The 21,258-nt window shown below is 40.3% G+C and overlaps 1 protein-coding gene across 5 annotated transcripts in view; it reads left to right on the forward strand.

Moving 5' to 3' along the window:
- The first annotated feature begins 1,395 nt into the window (after window positions 1-1,395).
- Window positions 1,396-21,258, forward strand: part of rab5b (RAB5B, member RAS oncogene family) — a 50,788-nt gene continuing 30,925 nt past the window's right edge. For 4 of the 5 annotated variants that reach the window (XM_072578886.1, XM_072578882.1, XM_072578885.1 and 1 more), the window contains exon 1: window positions 1,396-1,574. The gene's annotated coding sequence lies outside the window, so the exon portion shown is untranslated. Of the gene's footprint in view, window positions 1,575-2,309; window positions 2,429-21,258 lie in introns of those variants that run through there. The other variant, XM_072578887.1, reaches the window with a different exon arrangement.

The following is a 21,258-nucleotide window of genomic DNA, read 5'->3' on the forward strand; positions in this document are numbered from 1 at the left end:
CTCACTCACAAATCAGCCTGAGACAAAGCCTTGGAAACAAGAACAATTTATTACGGCCTTGCAAGTACCGGACTCCTCTGCAATCAAGCAAAAATACGCGCGCGTAACAAAACATGTAAACTTTCTTTGTTCAGTTTGCAAGTTGCTGAATCAGGCCTCCCTTTTCTCATTGGTCTAATCTCATTCTATCATAAGCCGGTTACCTCACTAGTTTTTTTCTCTCAAGTTATTTTCTTATCTGGCCATCCTGCTGTCCTTGTATGTCTGCATTCTTTGTTCCTTGTTCTTTTATCCAGTTTCTCTTATCATACTATAAGCTTTATTGTGAAATGCCCCTGCTGTTTCTTTTGTGGTCAGCTACAACCCTTCATTGTTATTTCCTAGCTTAAAACTATTTTCTTTAAAAAACCCTCTATATTTATTAAAGCCTTAGCCTTAAGTATGCTACATGCTACAAGAATTCCGCAACCGTTTGTATAATGTCCCACCCCCGCAACACCCCACCCCCCCACCTGCAGAAACTACATTTCTCACCTCCCACACTCTCCAATTCAATTCCTGTAGCCCTGCATTTCCCACAGCTAATCCTCCTAACCTGCACATCCCTGGTCACTATGTGCAATTTAGCATGGCCAGTCTACCTAACCTGCAAATCTTTGGACAGTGAGATGAAACCTACAGACACAGAGAGAATGTGCAAACATTATTTTATGGTCGTCATTGTGGTTATCTCTCCACAGATGCTACCTAGTCCACTTTATATTCCTAACATTGTATTTTTATTTGACTTCCAACACTTTCAGTATTGTACTTTTGAAATGTTAATACTGATAACCAGGTTTTATTTCTTACATGGGACATCTGCATTATTGGTAAGGCCAGCATTTGTTGCTCATCCTTAATTGCCTTTAACCAGTGACCTTATTGGACTGCTGCACCCCCATGCAGGAGTGGCAGTACACCCACTGCTCTGTTGGGACGAAATTCCAAAATTTTGAAACAGGCTTAAGGAAGGAACAGCAACTTAGCTCCAGGTCTGACTTGGAGTAAAAAAAAACTTGCAGGAGGGTGTTTCTGCAGCCCTCGCCCCTTTAGATGGTGGTGGCCGTGGGTTGAGGGTGTGCTTTTGGAAGAACCTTGGGGAGTTGTTGCAGTGCATCTTGGAAATGGTACAAGAAGAGAGAGATGGTGGCCAACCAAGTAGGGTTATTTAGTCCTGGATGGTGCTGAGCTTCATCCAGGAAAGCGGGGGGGAAGCATTCCATCACATTCTTGACATGTGGCTTGGACAGACTTGGGAGTGAGTTACAGTCATTGATTGATGGAAGGAAAGGGCGGGGAATTCCATCGCATTTGGTCTCAGTGTGGAGGCTGTGAAAGTGATTGCAGCGGGTTTTGTGGTCAGATGCAGACACTGCGCAGTCTGGAGCTTCCCTCAGTTGCGGTGCAGACAGCGCGCGGGACAATAGGGGCACTGTTTGCGGCGGATGGACACACTGCCGGCACCGCGGCGGCTGTCGAACTGAGTGCGGCGGCTGTGAGGAGTCGAGCGGCCCCAGGGGGCGACGGAGCAGGTAAGAGCGGGGTCCGGCCCGGCCCGGGGGAACACTTCACACCGGGGATCAAGGTCCGGCCTGGGGAGGAGGGGGAGAGTGAGTGAGTGAGCTCAGTCTTGGCTCCGCACCGTCCGGGGAGAGGGAGGGGAACCTAGCCCGGTCCCGGAGAGAATGGGAGGGGGCGTAGGCCCAAAGGGGAGAGCGGGGCGGGGGCCTGGACCGGACCGGACCAGATGGGGGCGAGAGGGAGAGAGAGAAGGCCGCCCCTCCCCGTGCGGCCTCCCTTTCCTGTCGGATCGCGGGTTGTCAGCTGGATGTGGGAGATTTCCCAATCGGGGCCCGGAGTAAACATTTCCCTGGCCGCCCACCCCCGGGGATGGAGAAGAGGGGAGGGGAGGGGAGGGGGCATGCAGCTCAGGGTTAGTGATTTTAAACCCACCCCCAGTGATCGGGGAGATTCTGTTGTGGCCGGGGCGGTATATAAAGGCTGCTCGGGCCGGCGGCTTGTGTATTTTGGTGCGTAGCTGCTTTGTAGGGGGTTAGGTGGGGGGGGGTTGAGGCCCGGCTGGGTGGTGCTGGGGAGGGGGGGGTGGGGGAGAGGGTTTGAGGCCGGCTGGGTGGTGCTGGGGGAGAGGGTTTGAGGCCGGCTGGGTGGTGCTGGGGGGGGTGGGGGAGAGGGTTTGAGGCCGGCTGGGTGGTGCTGGGTGCAGTAGAGGCTTTGTTTCAGCCCGAGTGACTGCGTTGAGTTTCCCCACCATCCCTGTACTTGACTGGGCTTGTTTTTGATGGAATGGGTGTTGGCTCAGACATAAGAGTGAAGCGCTCGCAGAGTTTACCGGTGTCCTCCGACAAAATGCTTCGCAAAGATCCAAGTAAGACAGATGGGAGGAATGATTGTCTTTATTTTTGAGATGGTAATGTAAGACATGGCCTTATTACATGCACCTGTACCGATGTGCGATTGAACTTCAATGGGTTAAAAGCCAGAAGCGTTCATGTTGAATATTTGTCGTTCGTTGTAGAGCATCTTGTGTTTGTACCTAGATGAGTTAGACGTGATTTGTTGATTTTAAAAAAATACGATATGTGAAACTCGTCCCCTTAATTATGATTTATTGTCTAGTTAGTCATAGTGAGAAAATTTCACATAGATATCTGCCTTTAAAGATCTGAAAGGATTTTTTTGTCTTTGTGTGATATCTGTGAGGGATTACAACAAGGAACATTATTGAGAGGTTTATTATAGCTGTTGGATTGAGTGTACAGCTTTCTCAGGTAGCTTTAACTCACCTGAACACGAAGGAAATTAATCTGGAACTGGCTGTTATTATTTTTGAATAATTGCACTGAGGCTGACCTCGAAATTTAGTCTGGATTTTGACACTAATGCAGATATATTTGAAGTAGGACAAGTTGTCCCGTCAAATAATATTTCCTACCCTTCTCTTTTGCCTCTTTTTGATAGCACCTCCAGTGACATGACTGATCTGTACTATTCAATGTAGGGGATTGTATGCATAACTTTACATGTTGATAAGGTAATCATAAACTATCATGACATCTGCTTTATAATTGTTGATCTTTTAAAAGTATTTTCCCTCTGCTGTCTATTTACATAAAGCTGTGACTGTTGCTCTTCATGCCTTGGTTTAAAAAAATGATAGAAATGATTTTTCAACTGACTTTTGAGTCATCTAAGTCAATGGGATGATTTATTTCATCTATTGTCAGTAAAGGGCTTGTGGAATGACCTTTGGCAGGATCAGTCTTACTCTCAGTAGGCACGGGCTTGAAGCATAAAATCTATCCTAAATTTGGCACCAGATTGGCCAGTGGGTATTTGTCATGCATTTGAAATTATTTGTATGTGAATCTGACTGCATTCTACCTGACCAGAGAGTGCATGATGCTGAGACTGGATGCTATTTTCAGCATTAATCACTCCATCTTGGATAATAAAGAAATGTATTCCAAAAACAATGAATTAGTTTTGCATTTCTGATTTATTGAAAATAACTCCTTGGTTGTGAAAATCATATATGACAAAAAGTGATTCAAATTAACTTTAGAAAACCACAAAAATGCAAATATTGAAAACCCATATTGATGTCATGGAAAGGCAGTATGTTGATAAGAAATAGGTTAGGATAGATCCTTTGTGGGACATGAGAGTAGGGAGACTAGTCACTGCTCATGATTAGTTACAGTTAGATAAGAATACAACTACGTAAGAGCGGGTGCTGTGGCCACCTAATGTCAAAAGCTGCAGACAAGAAAACTTTTGCTCCTCATTCCTCTTAACCTTTGTCATGCTCACAGGATATTAGTTGTGACTTTGTTTTGGTACCATGGTATGGACAGAAACCTGATTGCAATGAAGATAGAAAACAATTTTGGAGGTACCAACATGTTCAAAGATTTTGGAGGGGAAAGTGCAGTTTCAGATGATATGTTAGTTTTGTATGGATGATGAGATCAAAGAATAGTTTTTTGAATAAAATTTTAGACTGGTAAATTTAAAGGAACAAGGATGTACACATAAAGTGAGAGCACCATTTACAGTATTGACTAACATAGGTATTAGAAAGGGAATTCTGTAATCAGCCTTTATGGAGCCAGAGGTTGGCTCAACATGGAAAAGATGAGCACAGAGGACATGAGACTGAATGGAGAGACTAGAGAGAGATTAAAATTTCAGTTACGGCAGTGGGGAGCATTAATGTGCTAGTAAAAGGGAGGGATTCAGCATTGTCTCGATCTTTAAGGCAAAGTTACTGAGCTCCTTACCCTCATTGATGGAGTGAGGATGTAGGAGACAGGGCAGAGGGATTTAAGATATCGTCTTGTGTCGAGAACAGAAGTGAGGATCATCTTTGCCTTACAATTTTAACAGATGCAAGAAAGACCTGATGGTGTTTTAAGTAGTCCAGCCTTGTCTGACAATGGCTACCTGACATACTTTGCATCCCTTATTTAAGTGATCTGAGATGTGAGCCCTACTGGGTGAACAGTCATGGTCAGAGTAATGGTTTTATTAGGGTCTACAACATCAAAGGATGCAGGTGAGGAAATAGCTGAATAATATTTATATGCAGTTACTTTTATTAAGGCATTCAAATATAAATATGTCAAAGAAAAATGTTTTCTGCCCAATGGAGTATGACTTAATTAATAATAGAACATAGAAGAATACAGCGCAGTACAGGCCCTTTGGCCCTCGATGTTGTGCCGATCCAAGCCCACCTAACCTACACTAGTCCACTATCCTCCATATGCCTATCCAATGCCCGTTTAAATGCCCATAAAGAGGGAGAGTCCACCACTGCTACTGGCAGGGCATTCCATGAACTCACGACTCGCTGAGTAAAGAATCTACCCCTAACATCTGTCCTATACCTAACACCCCTTAATTTAAAGCTATGCCCCCTCGTAATAGCTGCCTCCATACGTGGAAAAAGGTTCTCGTGGTCAACCCTATCTAAACCCCTAATCATCTTGTACACCTCTATCAAGTCACCCCTAAACCTTCTTTTCTCCAATGAAAACAGCCCCAAGTGCCTCAGCCTTTCCTCATACGATCTTCCTACCATACCAGGCAACATCCTGGTAAACCTCCTCTGCACCCGTTCCAGTGCCTCCACATCCTTCCTATAGTATGGCGACCAAAACTGCACACAGTACTCCAGATGCGGCCGCACCAGAGTCTTATACAACTGCAACATGACCTCGGGACTCCGGAACTCAATTCCTCTACCAATAAAAGCCAGTACGCCATATGCCTTCTTCACTGCACTATTTACCTGGGTGGCAACTTTCAAAGATCTGTGTACATGGACACAAAGATCCCTCTGCTCATCCACACTACCAAGTATCCGACCATTAGCCCAGTACCTCATCTTTTTGTTACTCTTACCAAAGTGAATCACCTCACACTTAGCTACATTGAGCTCCATTTGCCACCTTTCTGCCCAGCTCTGCAGCTTATCTATATCCTGCTGTAACCTGACACAAACTTCCTCAGTGTCAACAACTCCACCGACTTTCATAGCATCCGCAAACTTGCTCACCCAACCTTCTAGCCCCTCCTCCAGGTCATTTATAAAAATGACAAACAGCAATGGCCCCGAAACAGATCCTTGCGGAACACCGCTAGTAACTGCACTCCAAGATGAACCTTTACCATCAACTACTACCCTCTGTCTTCTTCCAGCCAGCCAATTCCTAATCCAACCTCCAACTCACCCTCAATGCCATACCTCCATTTTTTTTTTGCAGTAGCCTACCATGGGCACCTTATCAAAGGCCTTACTAAAATCCATATACACCACATCTACCGCTTTACCCTCGTCCACCTCCTTAGTCCCCTTCTCGAAGAATTCAATAAGGTTTGTGAGGCACGACCTGCCCTTCACAAAACCATGCTGACTATCCCTGATCACATTATTCCTATCCAGATGTTCATAAATCCTATCCCTTACAATTCTCTCTAAGACTTTGCCCACAACAGAAGTGAGACTCACCGGTCTATAGTTAGTAGGGTTATCCCTACTCCCCTTCTTGAACAAGGGAACCACATTTGCTATCCTCCAGTCTTCTGGCACTATTCCTGTAGACAACGAGGACATAAAAATCAAGGCCAATGGCTCTGCAATCTCTTCCCTTGCTTCCCAGAGAATCCTGGGATAAATGCCATCATGCCCAGGGGACTTATCTATTTTCACCCTTTCCAGAATTTCCAACACCTCTTCCCTAATATTAAAATTAGAACTGAAATATGCAGAACCAAACTTCTATCAGGATCATAGCCTTATTTAATTTTTGTGCAGTTTTTACATAATCCTTCAGCTGGTAGCATGGATTGGAATGAAATATTGATATCTCTATCATGGTTACTATGTAACAGAACTACAAGTTCATAAGATGAAGTTACATGAAAATGTCTTTACACACATTTGATCTCATCCTACCAGAATACCAATTCTTACTAATATTCTGTTGTATCTTCAAAGATAACTGGCCTTATTGAATCAATATTAGAGCAAAATGCTATGGGTTTTGAAAATCTGAATTAATACAGTAGATTTTGGAAATAACAATGTTATGCAGCACCTGTGGAACAAGAATCGGAGTTAACATTTCATGTTAATAAATTTTGTCGAAGTTGTAAGAAATCAAAGATGTTACAATATTTAAGCAAGTATGGAAGAGAGAAGGGTTCTTGAAGGCAGATGTGAGAAACTGACAAGCTGCATGGAAAAATGTGATAATAGGACAAGTAAACAAAAGATGGATTTAAAAGTGTGTAAATGGCAACAATTCCCTTCTGGTGGGACCAGTTTTACTGGGTCTACTGTGTTCAGATCCCTCATGGTTTTGAATATCTCTATCAAATCGCCCCTCACCCTCCTTTTATCCCGAGAAAGCAGTTCTGAACTATATAACTGAATCTCCTCGTCACTGGAACCATTTCTTGAATGGCATAAATGAATCATTTTCATTTCTCAGAAATTGACCACTCCCAGAGCAATCAGTAATTTGGAAGACAGTGTTTTAAAAAAAAAACTTGTGATTCAGTATCGTGTAGATCTTGGTTTTGTAGATCACATGTTGGTGTTTTACTTTTTTCTTAAAAAATGCAATTTTTAATTAATGAAAGCCATACCAATATCAGGAGCATGGTAAGAAGCAAGTTTGGAAAAGGAGCAAGTGTCACATTAGATTAGTACACTGTTTTTGTCCATTTTCTGGCCAGAATGATGAACGTAAGTCTTCCCATTAGTCTGAGTTTCAATCGTTGTTGGACATGAATCAGGAGCATAAAGCTGTCAAAATACACAGTTTATTGCCAAGGTTATGTAGATAACTCATAGAGGCAGATAACTCTACAGCATGAAACGGACACTCTTGTCCAACCCGTCCATGCCGACCAGATATCCTAAATTAATCTAGTCCCATTTGCCAGCATTTAGTTCATGTCCCTCTAAATCCTCCCTACCCATCCAGATGCCTTTTAAATGTTGTAATTGTACCAGCTTTCACCACTTCCTCTGGCAGCTCTTTCCATGCGCGCACCACCCTCTGCATGAAAAAGTGTCTCCTTTGGTCCCTTTTAAATCTTTCCCCTCTCACCTTATACTTATGTCCTGTAGTTTTGGACTCCACTAATCTGGGAAAAAGACCTTGGCTATTCACCCTCCATGTCCCTCATGGTTTTACAAACTTGCATAAAGTCACCCCTCAGCCTCCGATGCTCCAGGAAAATAGCCTCCAGGAAAATAGCCCGAGCCTATTCAGCCTCTGCCTAAAGCCCAAACTGTCCAATCCTGACAATATTCTTTAAAATCTTTCCTAAATCCTTTCATGTTTCACATCATCTTTCCTATAGTAGGGAGACTAGATTGGAATGCAGTTTTCCAAAAGTGGCCTAACCAATGTCCTGTGTTGGAATTTAAGAGGCACATTGATGATATTTGAAGTGTTTTGTTTTCTTTGTAGTTAAACCATATTAACGGGGAAGTTTAGATAAAGCTTTACTTTGCATCTGCAAAGTGATGTACCTAATCTTAAGATGTTCATTTATGGTAGATTTTGTTTGATGGAATATCGCTAAGTTCTAGGAGCGGAGGCTACATGGTGTGAGGGTTGGAAATGATTCTAGTCAATTTCAAGACTTTGAGAGCTGTATAGCATTGGTTATTACAATGTTTTTTTTAATCAGTCTGTGCAGAGATGTTGTTACACACTTCTAGAGCAGTGGACTTGAACCTACACTACCACTGCACCACAAGGGCTGTTACATAGCACTCCTACAGCTGTTTGCATTGCAAGTTTCAGCATTCTGAGAATTGTTAAACCTTGTTGTCCACAAATTGAGTTATTTTTGTGTGTCATTTGAATCTCTGTTATTATCCTTTTCAGAGAATGAAGTCAGACTTGTTTGAAGAGTACGTTTTTTTTTACCGCTCTGTGAAAGAAGATAACTAACTTTAAGTGTAATCAGCAATTAATGTCAGTTTTCCCCACCAACTGCTAAGTCTCTATTAATTTCACATGATGCAGAAAAACGAGAGACTTTCAGGATACAAGTGGATTGGAACTTTATCCATCATTGCGTTGCTTAGTATTCTCCTAACACTCCCTCAATAATCTTGATTGATCGCTTCATATTATTTAGACCTTTATACTTCAATGCATTAATATTAAGTCCACTTTGACCATATTGGCTAAAACTGTTTAAGCTATATTTGAATATTGTACATCTGAAAAGAGATGTAAGAATATATTTGGTGTTAAGTCTGGTCACCTTGATTGAAATTACATATTTAATTTGTAATCTTCAAATTTTTGTTTGGTTAATGATTATGTTTTGAACAACAAATGAAGGACATGGATATAAATAAACTGGTTGGTTTTGGAAATTAGAAGTTTCATAGTAAAGGTGATCAAAAGAATACTAAATTTTATATTGACTTGGCCCAAACCACGCATTTATACTAAGTTACTGGCGCATTCTGATCTAAATGGCAATAGTCTTGTTGATTTACCCCTCAACATGTGCATTTTAATATACCTTAATTTGGGCTATATGAACAATAAATGAAAGGGATTGACTATACTTTGGTGGAACTTTAATGGGTTCTAATTTACATTGGCAATTTGGTTTCATGAAACTGCTGCAAATAAATGTGAAGATTGTAGTTGCTTTAGGGAAAGAGTGGCAGTTGAGTTCGGAGAAACAACACAAGACTTCAAAGTAATCTGGATAATACTTGTAAAATTGGCAGAGCAGTGACAGGTGAAATACAGTAAAATTACACTGTATTGAATATTAATGTAAAGTAAATATTTGCATTGTTTAGGAAACTTAAAGATGAAATCAAAAGGACCTGTAGGTGCCTGGAATGTTATGCCAAATCACTAGAAGAACACTGCAAATAGAATGTCAAATTATTACTAATCCAATAGGTAGTTGGGTATGACATTAATATTGTACAATTATTTGCTGTGATTGCACCTTTTGAATGTTTTAACTTTTGTGAATTTGTAAACCAAACTTGCAGGTTGTGGAAGCAGTCCAGAGAGCCATGAAGCTAAGGTGTCAGAGGATTGTACTTTGAGGAAAGACTGGGCAGTCTTAAGTTTAGATATAGAGACACTTTTATAAAAGTGTCATTAAAATTTACTGATTCAATAAAAACTAAGAAATTTGAACACCAGACAATTTGGAATCTTAGCTAGCACAAAGAAAGATGGTTATGGCTGTTAGATGTCAATTATCTCAGTCCCAGGACATCCCTGCAGGAGTTCCTCAAGCTAACGTGCTCGGCTCAGCCATCATCAGTTGCCTCAGTAATGACCTTCCCATCATCACAAAGTCAGTGGCAGGGATGTTTGACTGTAGTGTTCAGCACCACTCACAACTCTCACATATGGAAACAACTGATTTCCATTTGCAGTAATGCCTGAAAAATATTTGGGTTGGGCTGATAAGTTGCAACGTTTGTGTCTCCCAGAACCAGAGATCGTTTGTCTCCAGTGAGATATAATGCAGCTATCTCATCTTGATAATCAATGGCATTACCATTGATGAATTGTCCATTTATTAACATAGAGAATTACTGTTGACCAAAGTCTGAATAATACTAGATATTTTGTAATCAAACTATTCAGATTATACAGTTTGAACCTGGGCCTTCTCGTTCGGAGGTAGGGGTGTTACCACTAGACCACAAGAGCCAATTTATGGGCGGCACGGTGGCACAGTGGTTAGCACTGCTGCCTCACAGCGCCAGAGACCCGGGTTCACTTCCCGCCTCAGGTGACTGACTGTGTGGAGTTTGCACGTTCTCCCCGTGTCTGTGTGGGTTTCCTCCCACAGTCCAAAGATGTGCAGGTCAGGTGAATTGGCCATATTAAATTGCCCATAGTGTTAGTTAAGGGGTAAAATATAGGGGTATGGGTGGGTTGCGCTTCGGCGAGGCTGTGTGGACTTGTTTGGGCCGAAGGGCCTGTTTCCACACTGTAAGTAATCTAATCTAATCTATTTAAATGCTGATATGACAGCAGATTGGAGCTTCTCCTAAAAAATGTCAACTGCGTTTCTAGAAAGTAGCTCATTTAAACTATCTTAAGGATAATTAGGGATAGGCTAAATGTTCACTTAGCCAATGACATCCACATCCTGTGAACAAATAGAAACAAAAAAAACTTTAAGTGGTTTAATGGCTGATTCTGGTCTAATACTATGAGGAACCACTTCATGCACAAATTGCCCATTCTTAGAATGAACTTTGGGCTGAGTAGTGGAGATACAATCTTAGATCCAGTCAAGAATAGATAAAGTTTGTGGTGATGGTGCTTCAGAAATACAATTTTCTTCAAGACAATGAATATATTTACTTTAAGCTAGATGGTGGCTTGAAAGCTACTTGATTGTCAGAACATTGCAGCTGACATTGACTTGATTTTACCTTATATGAACATGTTCAGGAACCACTAGGTATGTGCAGGAAAACGAGTGAGTTTCTCGCTCTTCATCATTATCCAAAGTCCTTTAAGTCAAAATTAAATGCTTTGAATACAATATGAACAATCTCCCAAGTCACTGCTTTAAAACATGGAGAGAAACATTAAAGTTCAAATGATCCAGAAATAGAACAGAATTTACAAGAGCTTATTTCATCCTGATTTACTACTTTCAGGATTTTCACCTAAAGTACAGATTCTTTGTGGTAAGATTCCATGATAGTGATAGCTCCTGGACAGTCTATGGGACTCTAGGATTTGGTTACATGTTATTAGTTCAAACCTAAGGACCAAATCAGAGATTCTGCGCCATGGCTCAGTGCAGCATGCTAAATTATTGGGAAAGCGCGTCCAGTTTTCTGCTGCTGCCTTTTATATTCTGCACTGTATGCTTAATGACACTCATCACTTCCAGCTGCTTTTAATAAGGTAGCCAGCTCTCAGGCTTCAATCTTTGTTGCTTTTCATAAGGCCTTTAAAATGTGATACATATGCATTTTGCTAATAACAAAATAATAGATGGCATTGTTTGCAATGTAGATGCAAACATAACATTACAAAAAGCTATTGATTAACTAAAAAGGCAAAAATATGGCAAATGGATTTTGGAGCAGACAAAAGTAGGGTGTTCCAAATTGAGCCTAAAAAAGATAGAATAGTGAGCTTTAAGTGGTGAAAACCCAGAAACAGTTGACATTCAAAATTCTGGACAGCTGCTGCACAGTGAGCAACTTTGCACAAGTCATAGGAAGGATGCACAGGCTATGGAGATGTACAGCTGAGTTACTGAGAGAGAAAATGGGAGTATGTCTTTGAAATTTAGAATCCTGAGTAGCAATTGGATCAAACTCCTTATATTAAGGAGAACATACAGGGTGGATGTGTTAGGTTTTTTTTCCTGAGATTCTTGCGCACTTGATGCAACTGCAGATGCCAACTTCTGTGAACAAGCAAAATGTATTAAGCACAGTACAATACAAGCTTTCTAGAGAAACCCTTTAACAAACTTCGCAATGCTTGCGAAGCCGTATCAAAGGATCTCCCTGAACAAAGGGACAGACCTTCCTTTATACACAATCTTTACATCATAGTAAGTAATGCCCACAAGACGCCCCCTCCCCAGTCACTCCCCACAGTCACATGCTGCACAATGCAGTGACCACATTGTTTCCAGAAACAATATAATGTAAATCATCCTTTAACAGTTAAATGTGTTGTGAATCTTTTTTTTAACTACAGGGAGTAGTCAGAATTCCAACTGCAATGTTCTTGTTTGTTTTGAATAGGATGATGATCTATTTCTTTACTCTAAATAATAGGAAATAGCCATGCAAGTGTCTCTGAATGGCAAGGGGTGGGAATGTAAATTCCTTACAATCTACCTGTAAGTCAGAGGCATCCCACTCTAGCCTGCAGGTCAGCAGAGCAAATTAACCCTTTAATATCTCAGATGGAAACTATTTTTGCTGGTTGGTGAGTCTTGGATTAAGGACACTGTTTAACAGTTAGAGGCAGAGCTTTTTGGAGTGAAATTAGCGAACGCTTCTATACACAAGTTGGTAGAAATAGAGAGCTTTCTTCCAAAAACACCAATTAATAGTGAGGCAACCATTAACTCTAAATCTGATGTTGATTAGCAGAAAGCTATCAAAGGTATTGAGGGATATTGGCAAAGGACGAAATGGGTTTGGGTTGCAGACCAGCAATGATTACTTGAATTATGTAATGGGCTAATTGCAGTGTTGTATGTTTCCTTGTGGTTTGGCTAATGGAGAGATGTCTGTTCATTATTTATAATACATTTTTATGTGGAATTCTAATTCCACTTGTCGAACTTGTGTAGCTGTTTGCAACTGTCTTCTGTTTCAAAGCATGAATGTGTAGTGGTCCTTTTCAAATTGTTTTTGTCCGTGGCCTAATGCATTTTTCATATTTTTGAGATTCCCAAGTGTTATGATGTTTGCCAAAATGTGCCTCTTGCTATAATATAAAATAACTATACCTTGTTATTGCTAGGTAAGATATTGGAAACACAATATTCTTTGAATTATATGATCTATTGCACAGATGGAAAATGTTTTAATGATTTTTTTAATGCAGTTTTAACTCTAGATTAATGTAGTTAATCTTAGAATCACTGCATTATGTGTTACCTTTTTACTAATCTTCATATGTTAATGGCTAATCTCTTTTCTGTGATGTAAATCCTGAAAAATTAAAATAAAAGTGAAGTTTCTTTCACTTTCAATCCAGTGTTTATTTATGCCTGGTTCCTTGTCCCAAGACTTTTAGTTGTGATGTTTTAAATAAATTTGATTTTTATTTTACTGTAAGGTAACTTTCAGACCATAACATCAAAAACATACGAGCAAGGAACAAGAGTAGGCCCATTTGTCACTTCATAAGATCATAGCCAATTTGGTTGTAATTTCACATCTGCCTTCCCACTCACTCTGCTCATTTTGCAGCCTCCGATTAAACTATGACCTCTAGTTCTAGATTCTCCCATAAGTCAAAATATCCTCTCCACAACAATCCTATCAAGACCTTTAAATGTATCTAAATGATTCAATCAAGTTGCTTCTTATTGTCCTAAATGCTAATAGATAAAAACGTAGCCTGTCCAACCTTTTCTTGACAAGATATTCATTCCTGGAAGTGGAAAACTGCTAAAGCTTCTCTGAATTGCTTCCAACATATTTACATCTTTCCTTTAATTAAGGAACTCAATACTGTGTGCTGTATGCCAAATATGACTCAAGTGCCTTGCAGAGAGGTTGTACTTGTATTTTTGATTCTAATTCCCCTCAGAATAAATGATAATTTTCAATTAGTTTTCATACTTAATTGCTGTACCTGCATACTACCCTTTTGTGATTCATGAACTATGACGTTCAGATCCCTCTGCATCTTAGAGCTCCACACACTTGGGTAGTGTACCTCTTTATACTTTCTGTCAAAATGGATAGTTTCACATTTCCCACTTTATAGTCCCATTTGCTAAACCTTTTGACTCATTTAACTAATAACCAATCTGTATCTTTCTGTAGCCTCCTAATGTCCTTTTTTACAACTGAATACTTATCTAGGGGCGGCACGGTAGCACAGTGGTTATCACTGCTGCCTCACAGTGCCAGGGACCCGGATTAGATTCCTACCTCAGGTGACTATGTGGAGTTTGCACATTCTCCCCATGCCTGCGTGGGTTTCCTCCGGGTGCTCCGGTTTCCTCCCACAATCCAAATGATGTGCAGGTCAGATGAATTGGTCATGCTAAATTGCCAAGTCAGGTAAATATAGGGTAGGGGAACAGGTCTGGGTGGGTTACTCTTTGGAGGGTCATTGTGGACTTGTTTCCATTCTGTAGGGAATCTAATCTGTGTCCTCTCAAAGTTGATAACCAAAGCTTATGGCTCTTCATCAAAGTAAATTCTACAAATTGTTAACAGTAAAGATTTCAGCACAAATTCCTTTGGTGTACTACTTGCATCTTCCCAACCTGGAAGAAATCCATATATATCTACTTTGTTTCATGCTAGCCAATCAATCTTCAATCTATGCCAATTATGCTACCCTTGCACCATAATGTTTTATTTTCTGCAATAGCCTTTGTGGCACTTTATCGGTACTTTCTGGAAATGCAAGTACATCACCTCTATACATTCCCCTTATCTATGGCATGTTACTTCTGAGAACTCAATAGATTGGTTAAACCTGGTTTCTCTTTCACAAAAATGTGTTGACTTTGCCTTATTGCCTTTAAGTTCTCAGGGCCCTACTGTAACGTCTTTAGAAAAGCTTCTACTATTTTTCTCTGTGACAAATGTCAAGCCTGTACTTCACAACTTTTATCTTTCTCCTTAATGAATAAAAGGATTTACATTGACCATCTTCTAATCTAATGGGACCTTCCCTAAATCTAATGAATTTTGGTAAATCAAAATCAATGCATCAACTATATGAGCAGCCACTTCTTTGAAGATTCTAGGAAAAAGTCTATCAAGACCTGGGTACTTGTTAGCAGTTTCGATAATTTACTCTGTACCACTTGTGGTGATTGTAATTTTCTTGAGGTATTCCATCCTTTTTCTTGATTAATGTATCAGTAGATACAAGGAGATATTGTTTTGTATTGTGTATGGTGAAGTCTAGTGCAAAATACCAGTTCACTTCATCTGCCATCTCTCTTTATTTTCCATTATTAATGCTGTAAACTTGCTTTCAAAGAACCAATGCTCACTTTATTAACTTATTAGTTATTTAGCGAAACGCTTATGATTTGATTTTATATTTCTGACAAGCTTTCTCTTGCACTTTAATTCTTCCTTCTTATTAATTTTTATTCTTTGCTGTTTTTATATTCCACCTTGGGAACCTGGAACCACACAGGATAATTGTGGATTTCAACAGCTTCCTCATTTCCCTCCCCCTACATTATCCCAGTCCCAAGCTTCCAACTCTGCACCACCCTCTGGACCCATCCATCAGTGTCCCCTGTGACCTATCACCTTCTCCCTCACCTTCATCCACCTATCACTTTTCCAGGTACACCCCCCAACCCACAAGCCTCTTTCTTGTTGAAAGACTTATGCCCGAAACATTGTCTGTCTTGCTCCTCGGATGCTGCCTGACCTGCTGTGCTTTCCCAGCACCACACTCTTGACTCTGATCTCCAGCTTCTGCAGCCCTCACTTTTTTTCTTACCTTTCCCCATCTGACTTTTTTACTTGACATTGATTAAAATCTCCCATGAAGATAGTGTCTTTCTGACAAGGTCCTATGACTTTTTTAATGCACTGTCTTACTGTGAGATTATTATTGGGGACCCTGTACATAACTCACTCAAGTGAGTTCCTGTCTTTATCATTTCTCATTTGTACTCATGCACTTGGGTCAGCCCTCCCTCTGTTAATGCAATCGCTAACTAACAGAGCCCCACTCAACCTTTGTCTGAGCTTCCTGTCCTTCCCATATGACCTGTACATCGCAGAATCCACATATCAATCATGTCATCCTGCAGCCATTTTTCTACAATGACTGCCAAATCATACAAGTTTATTTCTTTGTGCTTTGTTTATTTTGAATGCTATGTGCACAAGATCGCAGTCACTGCATTATAGAAGAACGATGTGTAGCCAAATGACCACTGTTTATTCTATTCCTAAAGTACAAAATAGTATAGCAATCGCTGGTAATAAAATATGTAGAAACTAAGTAAACATGTAATTGAATAAAATAATTTAGTTAAGTTAAACATGTTAAGGATAATGAAATGGGTGAAGTGTTACAATTGCAGCACCTGGGAGCTCCAAAATGCCAGTTTGATCCAAGGCAAACAGGTTTGAAGTGTTTGATTTCTGAGCTGCTTCAGCTACTTTATAAGCTCAAGGATAAACTGAAATGAATCGGGGAGCAGAAGGTTATCTGGATTTGTTGTACTAGGTAGTAGTCATACCTGTTAGGATAGTACCTTCTGGTTTGGTCAGTATTCATGGATGCGAGTGTGTGACTGCAAGTGAGACAAATAAAGGACCCAGAGGGCAGAGCCTTAGTCTTTGCAATTGTACAGCAGGCATAAGTTCTTTCAGCTTGCATAGATGAAAGTAGGGCTACAGTGACTGACTGACTACAGTACTTTACCCAGAGAGTGGTGGGGCATGGAATGTGCTGCCTGTGGGAGTGGCAGAGTCAGAATCATTGGTGACCTTTAAGCGGCAATTGGATAGGTACATGGATAGGTGCTTAAGCTAGGACAAATGTTCAGCACAACATCGTGGGCCAAAGGGCCTGTCCTGTGCTGTATTGTTCTATGTTCTATGTACTGTGGTACAGTAAAATGTGAAGAAATGTAGTCATGGTAGGGGACGGTATAGTCCAAGGGATTGACTCAATTCTTTGCAGCAAAGACCAGTTATCCTGGAGTCAGATTGCAGACATCCACTCAGGGCTGGAGAGGAATTTGCAGTGGTAGGAGAAAGATCAAGATATTGTGGTCGATGCAGGCAACAGTGACATAGGCTAGACCAAGAAGATTATATATATTCAGCAGGAGGAGCTAGCAAATTAAACAACCTCAAATCATCTTTGGTTATCTGATGTATGTGAAAAGTGGCAAAGTATAAAGAGATAAATGCATAGACTCGTGGAAAAAGTGGGTTCCTTTGCATGGGTTAATGGCACCAGTTTTGCAGCAAGTTGAGTCTGTACTACGATTTCGAAGCTACTTGGATGCTGCCTGAACTGCTGTGCTCTTCCAGCACCACTATTCCAGAATTTGGTTTCCAGCATCTGCAGTCATTGTTTTTATCCCATATCCCTAAATACCTCTTCTTAACAAACACATATTCATCTCAGATTCTAACATCTCTCCTGAATAGTCTGATTGTAATTCTCAAACTTTGGCCCTAGTTGTAGAATCTCCAACCAGTAGAAATAGTTTATCCCCCACCCCCTCCATGTCTTTTGGCATCACTATATTTCATTTCATACCATCTAGAAAGTACCCTGATCTATCCTTTCTCAGTCTAAAATGGATAGTCACATTTGGTTACATTGAACTCCATCTGCCACAGTTTTGCCCATTCAACTAGTTTATCAGTATCTTTTTGTAATTTTATGATAATCATCTACAATGCTGCCTAACTTTGTGTGAACAGCAAATTTTGATATGGCTTTCTATGCCATTATCCATGTTATTAATACTTAATTTGAATAATTGAGGCCCTAACACAGATCTTTCTGGGACACCATTGTTCAAAACCTGCCAATTTGAGTACCTAACTATTATCAGAATACCAACATTGTCGCCTGCTTCTCAACCATGTCAGTAATTTGCCCTCAGTTCTGTGGGCCTCTACCTTAGTTAACAGTGTAGGATTTTATCAAATGCTTTCTGAAAGCCCATATAACGGTGGCACAGTGATTAGCACTGCTGCCTCAAAGCGCCAGAGACCCAGGTTCATTTCCCGCCTTGGGCAACTGTGTCTGTGTGGAGTTTGCGCATTCTTCCTGCGTCTGCGTGGGTTTCCTCCGGGTGCTCCAGTTTCCTCCCACAGTCCAAAGATGTGCAGGTTCGGTGAATTGGCCATGCTAAATTGCCAATAGTGTTAGGTGAAGGGGTAAACGTAGGGGAATGGGTCTGGGTGGGATGCTGTTTGGAGGGTTGGTGTGGACTTGTTGGGCTGAAAGGCCTGTTTCCACACTGTAAGTAATCTAATCTAAACAGTACCTGTCCACTTTGTCACCTTTTCAAAAAATTAAATAGGTTTGGCAGGCATGACCTACTTGTCATAAATCCATGCTGACCCTCACTAATTAAATAGAAATTTTCAGTGTTCAGTTACTCCCTCCTTGATTTTGTTCCAACAATTACCCCACCACAGTTGTGAGGCTAACCCATCTGTCAGTCGCTGATTTTTTTTGCACTTAAAAAGTGGAGTGATCTGTAATTTTCCATTCCAGAGGAACAACAACTGTATCTAGGGAACTCAAGATTATAGTTAACTTTATCTATAGACTATATCTGACGGAGTTAATATGCTTCTTACAAAAGGCTAATCAAAGGCACCAGTTGCAGCTGCTGATTTAATTACTGAAGCCCAGCTGCTCTTTCAGTGAAGTTGTTGAAGCCCTGCTGAATGCTGGGAATTTTAGTATTTACCTGAAGTCTACATTTAATTCTATCTCCGGACAAAATTAGATTTGTATAAAAAGATTAATACTCTATTATCCACTGACTGTCAACATTCAATCCAGGGTTCAAAAAGGACATAAGCTTTCAACAGTTGTGTAATACCGAAGTTGCAGAGTAACACAAAAGGGTCATCCGGAATATCTGTTTTGTGGATAGCTTTGTCAAAAATAACATTTGAAGTTTTGGCATTGACTAGGTGATGTTGTATGTCTTGCTTAATTGTGATGTCATCATGGTTCTGGACAGTCATTTGTTTGACTTTCATCTTTAAAAATAAAAGTAACTGCATGCCAGGCAATATTTACATTGAATAATCTTACTGCTTATTTCACATATTGAAGAATGGTTGTCGCTCATTCAAGATGTTGGATTTTCATAAAGCTACTGCTTGCTGCTCAAAGAGATGTAAAGACATTCAGGAAAAAATGCTCTTCACAATGTTCTAGCCAACAATTACTCCTTGATCAGTTTTTTTTGCACAGATTATCTTGTCACTATCTTAGGATCTTGCAATGAGTTAGTTGGCTGCTGAGTTTGTACATACATCAGTGACTATGGTTCTAAAATATTTAAATATTGGCTTTAAGTTGCTTTGGGATCTCCTGAGATTATACAATGTAGGTTTTCTTCCTCTTTTGGAAGAAATTTAGTACTCCAGGAGAATTTCTGATGTATGTTATGATGAAGCTGTAGAGTCTACAGTTTCCAATAGACAGTTCAGAAAAGACAACGAATACTTTCTGAAAGTGTCAATACCAACCCTGCTACTTCTGGGAATGGTAGATTGAATGGCATTCATTCTGTGCTGTCAGGTTCTACTTCTGATCTGATCAAATGGATTTCTGGCGTATTTCCATGTTAGAGCTGTAAAGTCTGCAATTTCCAACAGCATTTACTTTGGAAGTTCCTAATTCAAGCAATTTATACTTTTACAATTTCAGTATCCCTTTAATTTAAGGTTGTTTATTTCAAGGGTTCAAACCTGAATGCGGAACATTCTAAATACACTTGACAATATAAGCTAAATTGTACAATGTTTAATGTTTGTTTGGCTTCAGTTGGAGTATTGTTTCATTTTAAACTTCAAGGCCTTGACATCCTTTTTAAAGTGTGAAGAGGCAAAGGAGATTTACTAGAATGGTGAAATATCGGAAATTCTCAGCTGAGACTTGGGGCTTTGACACAATAACTATGATCTTGAATGCTCTGATCAATGATCTGATTGCTACTTACAATTTAATATTAACTTTTATAAAAGAATTGGCAATATACTTGAAAGGGACAATATTGAGGGACAGTGAGAAGAGCAGAGGACTGGGACTATTGAGTAGCCTCTTTTAAAGATGACTGCATTTGTTTTCACAACCAAAATAGAAAATCTCTTAATTTCACCAATAGCAAGTGGGAGGACAAAATGCAGACAGCACTTTGTCTAGAATGTGTAATTTGATATGATCTTCTATAAAGAAATTGAAGTTCTGTGCAGTGTGTGGATGAGTTAGAAAGATATAGCATTAACACAAGCTCATTCCAAAAACATCAACACTAATACTGCCATTTGCAGGAATGGTAAACTGAATGGTTTTCAATCTGTGCTGTAAGGTTCCAGGTATGATCCAATTGCACTGTCTGATATGGTGGGAGAAGATTCAAAACTTTATTGTTTTCACTTACCCCCATGATTCCTATCTTTGCTCCAGGCTGCACCTGTCTAATCTGTCTGCACTCCTCCAATTCTGATCTTTTTATGTATCCTGATTTTTATAAGTGTACCATTCATTTGCTATGACTTCAACTACTAAGGTTCTAAGTTTCACTTTTTCTTGCTAAGTCTGTCATGTCTCTACCTCAGTTTCCTCCAGAGTGAACACTTTTGAAGGACAGAAAATAAGGGATGCTTCATAGGATGGGCATGATGAGCCACCTTCATTGACTTGTGTGGAGTGAAGGGGGAGGGTATGGTGAATGTGCTGTCCCAATCCCCTTCTGTCTTGCATCCTTATTGTTGGACCAGCTGGATCCCTGTATTGCTGGAGCTTCCTCTCTTGGGAATGCTGGGCTCCTCCATTGGATTGGTGAGCTTCTGTTTCCCTGCCTGTCTGGCGTAAGATCACAGTTTCTGGAAGCCTGTTGGGTAACAGATCCTTACCTTAAGTGCTCCTCTGCCACTTGTGTGAAAAAGAGAGTTCTGCCATGCTTACTTTAGCTCCAGTCCAATTCCAGACAGGAATGGGTTGACATCGTAGCAGCATATGTATAGTAAACACCAAAGGTTCCAGAAGCACAGTTGCACAAGACCTGCAGAAATTCTGGACAACAGCATCTTGGAAGGAAATGCTGTGAATAACAAAAAGCAGGACAATCCATTCTGCCATATCTAACTCTGCAGTCATATCATAATTAGTACCTTACAGCAATCTACCATTCCTGGAAATGGCACTGTTAATGTATGGTTTCTGAAAGTGCTTGTGTTAATGCTGTGCC

This window comes from Chiloscyllium punctatum, chromosome 10 (assembly GCF_047496795.1).
Source record: "Chiloscyllium punctatum isolate Juve2018m chromosome 10, sChiPun1.3, whole genome shotgun sequence".
Lineage (NCBI taxonomy): Eukaryota > Metazoa > Chordata > Chondrichthyes > Orectolobiformes > Hemiscylliidae > Chiloscyllium > Chiloscyllium punctatum.